The 6,876-nt window shown below is 44.9% G+C and overlaps 1 pseudogene; it reads left to right on the forward strand.

Moving 5' to 3' along the window:
* Positions 1–529: 529 nt before the first annotated feature.
* Positions 530–6,127, forward strand: LOC123097104 (uncharacterized; annotated as a pseudogene).
* Positions 6,128–6,876: the final 749 nt, after the last annotated feature.

Genomic DNA, 6,876 nt, shown 5'->3' on the forward strand with positions numbered 1-6,876 from the left:
TAAGAGGTCATGAGACGTCATCGTTACCAGGTCAGCTATGTAAGACAGTTGTTAGCAGTCCATGTGAGACCATCATTAACAGGTTGGTTAGCTAAGACGGGTTCTAACTCTGAGTTAGTAACTGCTTTGCAAAAACGGACGTAAATCCTTTGGATCTCTGCTATAGATTGCGGATCTATACAAATAATTTGACCTGTCTCTAGTTGGTTAGCTAAGACGAGTGCTTAAGTTTTGCATGGTTGGAGATATAACTCAAGTTAGCAAAACCACGGCGCAAGCATGCAGTTGGCATGGTTAAAGTGAGGTTAGCTGAGTCCTAATTTTAAATCCATAACCCCTCTGCTGTTAAGACGGCGCAACAGTTTGAGCACGGACCAGCTGAAGATAATTGGATCCGGAACCGATATTCAAATCTCGCCCACCTGCTGTGTTGCGCACATGCGGTGTGTACGCAGCCCACGGAATTGCTAGCACCGGTAATTTTTTTGTTCAAACGTTGAATCGGTGGCATAATCATGGTGAGGATGCGATGGATTACCTGAACAGGAGATCCACGGCGAGTGAGATGAAGGAGACCGATAATTTTTCAGTGACGAGCAAACTCTGCGGAGGGATCAGGATTGGCTTTCCTTTGGAGAGCTCGCCTGTCGCCACCGATGCTAGATGGAGAGAGATCTGGAACTCATCTGCGGACGACCCCACAAGTTAGTCAAATACTTGGAGGAACTATTTGAGAGCCCACATGTCAGTATGAGTTTGAAGTCCACCTACCACATTTTCTCACCTCAGATGGAGGTACTCCTCGTAGGACTCATATAAGGCCGACCCCACAAGTTAGTGAGAGAGTTAGAGGAATTATTAACTGAGAGCCCACTTGTCAGTGTCGTCGACGGTCAAGTGAAGTCGACCTACCACATCTCGTCACGCCCAAGAAACATGCCCATCTCTCATGCGTCACAAAACTCACCCCACCTATCAGGTTATTCTTCTCCTGCACGCAAAAAAACGAAGTAGCCTCTCTCTTTCTTTCTCTCTCTCTCTCCCTCTCTTTCTCTTTTCTCTCTCTCCGAGATTCAAAATCATTGAAGGGGATCGCTGACAAACTGCAGGGAAGCAGATCCCCCCACAATTTAGAAAGGTGTGACTTCCGAACAATCAGCGCATAAGATTCGGCAATCAAAGGTTAGTAAAAAATTTATCAACGCACCTTTTGCGTGGCGATTCTTGATACACGAGATTCAATTCATTGATGAATTTGTTGTGGTCGGGATTCATAGAATAAAACTGTTTAGTTTTACACTGTAGCTTTGATTTGAGTTTGTTTTTTGTTTTGTATCCTCTCGTCCTTGTAATACGAGGTTGTTACTTTTGTTAGGTTTCATGGTTATCTTTGTGTTAAGTGTTGCACAAGAAAATTAGCATCAGAGATCTCACTTTGGTTGAGGTTGTAGTTTAATTAAAAATTAATATATGTATATATTTATATATGTTAATTATATAGAACTAAAAATATATCTCTGTTGATATCGACTTCGAAAAGTTTCAACACTGATACTGCAGGTTTATAACCTTTATATTTATTACGTCTCTTTTTCGGGGCAGATGTTCAGGAGTGCGTCATCTGGTCAGGACAACAGGGACGGTCGGTCTTTGAACGACATCGGCAAGGATTATGGGAGGCAGGTAATAGTAAGGCAGTTGAACATTAGTGTTTGGTCTTTTATTTCTGGGACGTTTGCTGTCAAGGTGTCACCACTGAGAACACCAAATAGTAGATCATTAACAACAAGAAAAATGATTTATATATCCTGGATGAATGCTGTAATATTTGTTTATCCTTTGCATCTACTCTGCAGTTGAGTATCGAGAGGTGGAAGATTTTTTTTACTACAAAACGAGAAGAAGATCAAGGATGCAGATGCTGTCAAACATGCCATGCGGGCTGGAATAATTGGAGTCAAGAGTGAGATACAAGTTCTTGGCAAACGCCCCAACCAGGAGCATGGTGTGCAATAGACACCTGCCAAGAGGAGCATTCTAAGCAGCAGAGACTCCACTAAGCAGATTGTGCAGGTAACGACGAAAACTTCAAACGCTGGTTTTAACGTACGTGGAAGTTTTAGTCGCACATGCCTCTAATTATTTTTTGGTTTGAAGACACAGATGCCCACAAAGGCGCAGAGCGGGCGTTGTGACGGCCCAGCGTTTGTAGGCGGTCATAATGAAGAGGTGCAGGGTAACAAAATTTCCTTTGATGCAAGCAGAAGGATCATTGGCAACAAAAGCATTGATGTTCAAGGATTCAATACGGTTTGCACAAGCAAGAAGAGCCCAACGACAAAATCAAACATAGGAGCAATAAGCTCTACCATACAGCAGCATCAGAAAGCAATACAGGTGACAGCATATACGAACGTGCAACAACATTTAAAGCAAATGTATATTTTTTGTGAGCAATTTTTTCTTTGTTTTCGTCTGGTATATTTAAATTGCAGTATCTTCCACACGCAGGTGTACGAGGAAGGAAGCAAGTATGGCGGTAGTCCACGAATCGATGAAAACATAAGGCAAGGTCCTTTGAAAGGATCACCTGTGGCGTTCAACATGAGGGGTCCTTCCAAAGGATCTCCGATGGCATTCAAAATCGTCAGCGAAATCACCAATGCACGGAGGTTGTCGCCAAGATTTGCTGGACAAGAGAGGCATGGGAAAACAAAGGTGACGTCGGAACTATGCTTTTTCAAATCAACACACAAACAGTTTTATGGGAGAACAGGGTAAAGTGGAAAACAAGAGGACGACTGTTCGTCTTGTACGGCTGTATGTGCAGTTGTTCTTTTATATAGGATGTTGTTGTGCCTCTCCGGTTGTATGGTGTAAACAGAAGCACATCTGTGCCTCTTTGTGCAGATGTGTGTGTAGCATGGTCACATTCGTGATGTGAACAGTGCCTCTGGTGTACCGCTTATACTCGGTGAAGAGGCACGGGTCTGGTTTTGGTATACCAGATGAGCCCTGATGAGTCATATAAATCTTTTGTTTAGAAATTAAAAAAATGCATATGCTGCTCTGGACATCTAATTCTGTTTCTTGCCATGTGTTCAGGATTTGGCGGAGGGGATAACAGATGAGGGAAAGAAATATCATAGTTCTCCATCCATTTCGAAGGAAACGCAATGTTCACAGCAGCAAGTAGCGTACAGCGCCAACACGGATTGCATGGTAGAAGCAGCACAGTCCCTTGGTTGCACGAGTGCCGGAGAAACAGGGAGCAGCATTGCACAATGCAACATTGGAGAGGCAGACTCATTTATGGATTTGGCCGTGCCATGCAGAAACGACGCTGCTGCGTGTGACAAACAACAGAGCAGCAGCAGCTCCGCTGTAAGTGGACCTGTGGCTGGCGATGAGACTGATGTCGTCAGAAGTGAATGCGATCAGACGAACGAAGACACGGTTGACAGAATCATCATGGCGCCGCCGACCATTGTAGAGAAAGAAATGGACAACATGTTTAAAGAAGGCATATGCCCAACGATTCAGGAGGTCACCGAAGCGCTCGAACCAGAGGGTGGTATGGTATTCAGATCATTGGATGAGTGCTTTTTGTTTTTCTGCAGATATACTAGAAAGGTTGGCTTTGCTGCCAAGCGATCAACGAGCAGAAGATCGACATATGATCAGCAGCTTGACAAGCAGGTGTTTCAGTGCACCAAGGAAGGGCAGAATAAAACAACTGAGAGACATGTTAAGGAGAGAAGGAGAAACTGCTTGATCCGAACAAGCTGCCCAGTCCAAATAGCAGCCAAGAGGGATACAGATAGGAGGAAATGGTACCTGAAGAACGTTCGTCTAGAGCACAACCACCAGCTTCACCCATCTGATTGGATGCTGAAGTTCATGAGATGCTATAAGAAGATGACACCTCAGGAGAAACTCTTTATACAAGTGCTGCAGAAGGCGAGGTTAGAACCAAGGAAGGTTATGCAGATTTTTACTGCCATGGGGAAACCGAGGCGAGAAATTATGTTCGACACGATTGACATAAGCAACATTGCATGCCGGGACAGGGCTGGAGAGCGCGGCACTGATATCGCATACACCATGAAACTGTTTGCTGATATGCAGAGGCGGAGGTCGGGATTCCACCATGTGGAAGAGACAGAGAACAATGTAGTGCGCAGCCTGTTCTGGACAGATTCCTTGTGTAAGATGAATTATGATCTATATGGAGATTTCGTGTCTTTTGACACCACATTCTCTACGAATATATATGGCTTGCCATTTGCACCAATTATAGGCGTCGACAACCACGGGTCGACCGTCCTGTTTGGAGTAGGCCTTTTGAAGGATGAGAAAATAGGGTCATTCAAGTGGCTCCTAAGCACGTTTGTCGAGGCAATGGGAGGTAAAGAGCCGAAATACATAATAACAGACCAGGACCAGGCGATAAAGAATGCAATAAAGGAAGCTCTTCCGAGGACGAGGCACAGGTTCTGCTGGTGGCATATTAGGAAGAACCTGAAGGAAAATAACGTAGCAGTGTTTGCACAGCACCCAGGGATGTCTGATGATATATTTCGAATCGTCAAAAACTCACTAGATCAAGACGAGTTTGAGCGTGCCTGGAAAGCAGCAATTTCTCTGCACAAGGTGGAAGGCAACAAACACCTGAACACGCTATGGGAACTCCGAAATTTTTGGGTGCCGGCCTACTTCAAGGACTGTTTCTATCCTTTCTCGTCAACAACCACTCACAGTGAGAGCACGAATTCGATGTGGAAGAATTACGTCGACCACAAGGACACTATAAAAAGGTTTGTTAATGCGTATCGCACGGTTCAGCAAAATTGCCTCGCCACGCTTGACAAGAAAAGACACCGAACAGAAGAGAAGGCGCCATCACTAGAGACGGGTTTTCTGATTGAAAGACAAGCAAGTCAAGTATACACGAATGAAATTTTCAGGAAATTCCAGCTGGAGCTACGGAACTGGACTTACTTCAAGTGCTCTGACCTGGCAAAGGGGAGGCAGTATTTAAAAAAAAGATTATTGAGCCTGGACAAAAAGTGTGGAAACCATATCCAGGCGAGAAATTTGACAGGTCTGAGTTCAGGGTAGATGTGGATGAGCAAAAAGAAATATACAGTTGCAACTGCAAGAAAATGAGTAGGGATGGCATTCAGTGCTGCCATGTGCTTAAGGTGATGGACCAAACAGGCATGATCGATCAACTTCCAAAATCCTTTGTCATCCCCAGATGGACCAGGAATCTATCAGAGAGTCTGAAAGTTCTGTCTACAAGTCAAGGTGATAGCATGACCATACAAGACGATGAAACTATGAGATTCGGCCTCGCTTATGCTGAGTTGTCGGATATCTGTTCAAATGCTTGCAGAAAAGAGAAGGCATACCGTGTGCTGCGTGAGTGTACGGTAGATATGAAAATAAAAGTCATGGCGGCACTTGCCGAGGAACCAGACACAGGCATTCTTGCCGAAACTCTCAAGAACCCTCCCATGAGTGGCTCAAAGGGTACGAAAAAAGGAGATCGAATCAAAGCTGGTTCTGAGAAGAAAGGAAAAGGCAACAAAGCCGCATCCAAGTGCGGCCGTTGTGGAGTAAAGGGTCACAGGAAAACAAACTGCCCGAATAACCCAGAAGTCCAGGAGAGGATGAGGATTGAAGAGGAAAAGAGGAAATCGCAGCAGGAGAAGAGGGCAAGGTCAATGAAATGGCCGACAACACCGACAACACCATCGAGGACATCAAACGGCTCAGGACAATGCACTCCAAGCCCAGGAGGAAGACGTCAAACGCCAGCAACTCCAACGACCCCACTGACAGCAGGGAGCATTTACCAAAGTCTTGCATCTACGCCAGAATCAAACATCACACAAGCCAGGCACACAGAATGCATGCAGGGAAGCCCGGGACAAGGCACGGAATCTGCGCAGTCCATTTTCAGAAAGGAAAGGTCTGAGTGGAGACTTTTTCGTACCGGAGAACAGTACGAATAGAAAAATTAAAAGGTAATAATGCAGCTTAAACAGGACGTAAGCAAAAAACAGTGATGACCGCAATCTTTCGCTTTGTTTTTATGTATGAATATTAATTTTACAGGTAAATAGGTTGAATAGCTACGCAGAAGAGTGGGGTTGCACAAGGGTCGAGAAGGAAGAATGGATCGCTGAACATTCAAAAACAAGGCCACACGTGGAGCGATGAAATAGCAAGCAATTGGTGGGGAGGGCGGGCGGTTGTCGATTGTTTATTTTCTTGTGCTGTGGTTATAAGAACGGCTTGTAAGTTAATTTGTTGCAGTTATAGAAACAAAACAAATTTAAATAAGAACGCCTTTTGCTTCTTTATGTATTTTTTACTCGGCGGACAAAAATATCAGAGGCACAGGTTTCCTTGTTATTTTCCGCAGCCACGTCGATTTCTGAACGTGGATGTTGTAAGCATACAAGCATGCTTCTCTGCTGCATGACAGAGAGATAAAAATAACCTAAGGGCACAGGCAGCCACGGTCATGCCACCGGTGAGTGTTCAACCGTGACTCTCACGGTTGCATGGTCACGCCCGCCGTTATGGAACGAAAACGTTTTTAAGCACAGAATCTGGGTCGTGCTTCTGGGGCTGCATAACCGTGGCTTTCGTGGTAACTGTGCCTCGCCTGTTCTAACGCATGTTCTTCTGTTATGAATGCATGACTGTAAGTAATTCAAATAACCGTGCTTGCGATGCGTGTCCAACCGTGCCTCATGTGCCTTCACGCGGTGCTTCTGTGATGCAAAGATTTTAAACACAACGGGTCACGGTTGTGTTTGCGTTTTTGTTTTACAAATGGATATAGTGCCTGGCAGTAGGTTC

Source organism: Triticum aestivum, chromosome 4D (genome assembly GCF_018294505.1).
Source record: "Triticum aestivum cultivar Chinese Spring chromosome 4D, IWGSC CS RefSeq v2.1, whole genome shotgun sequence".
In the NCBI taxonomy this organism is placed as follows: domain Eukaryota; kingdom Viridiplantae; phylum Streptophyta; class Magnoliopsida; order Poales; family Poaceae; genus Triticum; species Triticum aestivum.